Consider the following 3948-nt stretch of genomic DNA (forward strand, 5'->3'; position numbering starts at 1 on the left):
CGGGCATGTGCCCTTGACTGGAATTGAACTCAGGACCCTTCAGTCTGCAGTCCAACGCTCTATCCACTGAGCCAAACCGGCTAGGGCTCCATTGGACTCTTTATATTGAATTTTCTTGCAATGTTCAAGAGTAGATCTACCAGAAAAACTATACCACCATACTGCTTTTGCAGAGTAGATCGTTAAATGGTGATAAATAAATGTAGCTTAAATAGATTAGTTTTGGAGTTCCACATGACTACATTAAAGTTCTCTACTCTTTAAGATTCACATGCTTATTTGTAAATCTTGGAAAAGTACTTTTTCACCTTAAACCACTGTAAGGAGTAAAGGAGATAATGTATATAAAGCATCTAGCACTCAATAAAAAGTAGTTTTAAAAAGAACAATGTTATAATCCTGAAATGCTACATTTAGGGTATAAATTGGGATTCTAGGTAGATACTGGGTGGACAGATCCAAGAATTATTAGATAGGAGGAATCATTAGGACCACTCAGGGCAAGTAGGAGTAAGTAGTCATTTAGAGGCAAAAGGTTATAGACTTGATATTTGCAGTGTGATATTTGATATGTGGTTAAAGACAAGAATGGGGAAGTTAGAAAGCAGTATTGGATTGTGAGTGTAAGTCTTTTACTTCTGAAGATGTTCTGAGGAGAAAAAGAAGTAAAAGATTTGAAAGGCAAAAAAGATAGAAATTGTGTATTAGTTGAACAACTACATGAAAAGATAGATGAAGTGAAACTGGTTTGGCTCAGTGGATAGAGCGTCGGCCTGCAGACTGAAAGGTCCCAGGTTCGATTCCGGTCAAGGGCATGTACCTGGGTTGCGGGCACATCCCCAGTGGGAGATGTGCAGGAGGCAGCTGATCAATGTTTCTCTCTCATCGATGTTTCTAACTCTCTATCCCTCTCCCTTCCTCTCTGTAAAAAATCAATAAAATCTATTTTAAAAAAAAAGAAAAGATAGATGAATACATGAACAAATTAATTCAAAACATATTTGAGGCCAGATACTATCAATTTATTATATTTTTAAAATACATTTTTATTGATTTCAGAGAAGAAGGGGGATGGAGAGAGATAGAAAAGAAACATCAATGATGAGAGAAAATCATTGATCTGCTGCCTCCTACACACCGCCCACTGGGGATCGAGCTCGAAACCCCAGCCTGTGCCTTGACTGAAAATTGAACCATGACCTCCAGGTTCATAGGTCGAAGCTCAACCACTGAGCCATGCTAGCTGAGCCAGATACTATCAATTTCTTGTTCAGTCAAGCAGGTCCATAGTGGCAGTTCCAGAATTTCTCTAAAAGGGAAATTTGGGAGTAGCAATCTGGTTGAAAGGGTGCATGAATGGTCTGGGTGGGGAAGGGGATTTGTCTTGACTGCAATTTCTTAGCACTTTACATCAGATTCAGAAAATACCAAAGAACAGGGAGGGGCACTGATTGAGATTGTGGCTGGAACTAATTCCCCTCAGGCTCATCTTCAACTCAGCCACAGTAGAGGTGTGTAGCCAAACAATAGCAAATTAATGAGATACTCCTTTTAACAGATGTACAAAGAGCTACCTCAGATAGAGGTGGAAGAATTTATTCTCCCTGGGGGGACAGTAGACGGAAAGATTTTATAAAAAGATGTGATTTTAGTTGACTCATTTCTCACACTTGAAAAACTGAATTAATGTTCTAAACAATAAGAAAAAAAGGGAGCAATAGCCCTAACCAGTCTGGCTCAGTTGTTAGAACAGTGGCCCACGGACTGAAGGGTCTCGGGTTCAATTCGGTCAACGGCATGTTCGGGAGGCAACCAGCCAGTGGATGTGTCTCTCTCACACTGATATTTCTCTCGGTCTCTTCTCCATCTTTCCACTTTCCCTGAAAATCAATGGAAAAAGTATCCTCGGGTGAGGATTAACAAAAAGAGAAGAAACAAGAGAACAATATAGACTTTCAAAGAAACAGAAAAGTCAGAGACCCTGATAGACTGTTCAGAACCTAGCTTTAATGGAGGTAAGGCAGGAAATAAGGGTGGTTATGTGCAGGCTCCCTCATTGCAAACGTACAGTTTAAGGGCTGCAGCAGCACCCGAGGACCGTCCATAGCTTGGCTCACAAGTACTTGTATGCCTCCTTCCCTCTCTTCCTTCTTTTTTTTTTTTCATTTAAGAAACATGTTATGTATTCAATGCTTGGCTTGGCAGACACTTTGCTGGGTACAGATAACAGAGAAGAGCAAAACAGCCCAGAACTAAGCAAGGCATGGGAGTTTGACATGCTTGCATGTAGGTGTAGCTGACAGTTGCACTGTGTGTGCGTAAGTGGAGGCTCAAGCCTGATGCCTGGAACTATGAGGCCAGAGCCAGAGTGCAAGGACCTGTTGCTGCTGGGCCTTAAGGTGCCTGATTTAAAGTGAATACAGCCCTGGCTGGGTAGCTTAGTTGGTTAGAGCGTGGGTCCCATATGCCAAGGTTATGGGTTTGATCCCCAGCAGGGCACATACAAGAATCAACCAATGAGCCCTGACTGGCTTGGCTCAGTGGATGGAGCGTCGGCCTGCGGACTGAAGGGTCCCAGGTTCGATTTCTGTCAAGGGCATGTACCTTGGTTGCGGGCACATCCCAAGTAGGGGGTGTGCAGGAGGCAGCTGATCGATGTTTCTCTCTCATCGATGTTTCTAACTCTCTATCCCTCTCCCTTCCTCTCTGTAAAAAATCAATAAAATATATTTTAAAAAATTAAAAAAAAGAATCAACCAATGAATGCATTAATGGAACAACAAATCTGTTTTCTCTCTCACTCTCTAAAATCAAATCAATAATAATAATAATAAAGTTAAAGTGAATATTAATCCTGTGTGCTGTGGAGAGTGCTCAGAGGCCTATGAAGAGGGGAGCAACAGCCCTAGCTGGTTTGGCTTAGTGGCTAGAGCATCAGCCTGCAGACTGAAGGGTCCCAGGTTCGATTTCTGTCAAGGGCATGTACCTTGGTTGCGGGCACATCCCAAGTAGGGGGTGTGCAGGAGGCAGCTGATGGATGATTCTCTCATCATTGATGTTTCTATCTCTCCCTCTCCTTTCCTCTCTAAAAATCAATAAAATATAAAAGAGGGGAGCAACATATTAATAGTTAAGAATTGACTTTCATTAAGGATTTATTGCCAAGTCCCAACCAAGACCCCACCCTTGAACACCTGGGGACTAGAAGAATGCAGATCCTTGGGAACTACCTAAATCTACTGAATCAAGGGCGTGACCCAGAAATCAGCAGTTTAATCAGGAATATCTTCAGGCCATTGTTATGTACAGTTAAACCTTGAGAACCTTGGGCCTCACACCTTTTCTTTTCTTTTTGAACATTTTCATTGGTTTCTGAGAGGAAAAGAGAGGGAATAGAAACATCAACGATGAGGGGGAATCGTTGATCGGCTGCCTCCTGCATGCCCCCTACTGGGGATGGAGCCCACAACCCGGGCATGTGACCTTGACCTTGATGTGAATCCAACTCCGGACCCTTGGGTCTGCAGGCCGATGCTCTATCCACTGAGCGAAACCAGCTAGGGCAACCTTTTTTCTTACTTCACTTTGACCTGAAGTAGGTACCATTACCACCCCTATTTGACGGAGGAGGAAACTGAGACATAGGGTTATGAACTTGCTAAAGTCACACCGAGCTAGGGTTGGAATCTAGACAAATCCAGACCCAGCCCTCTGTCTGGAACATTGCCGTGCAGTTACCTCCTCTTGCTCCATGATTTCATGCTAACACTTCAACAAGCATTAAACTCGGAGTTCGGACACCATCTGCAGGCTCCTTCTATTTAGTCTGGTGAACTGGGAGATTCATTAACAGTTTGAGTTCCTCCCGGGTTAAATTTAGGCCAGACCACCTCCAGCCCCAGGGTGTGAGCAGCCGGGAAGGGCGGGGCAGCGGGCGGGGAAGGGCGG

Source organism: Myotis brandtii, unplaced genomic scaffold (assembly GCF_000412655.1).
Source record: "Myotis brandtii unplaced genomic scaffold, ASM41265v1 scaffold125, whole genome shotgun sequence".
NCBI classification, from domain to species: domain Eukaryota; kingdom Metazoa; phylum Chordata; class Mammalia; order Chiroptera; family Vespertilionidae; genus Myotis; species Myotis brandtii.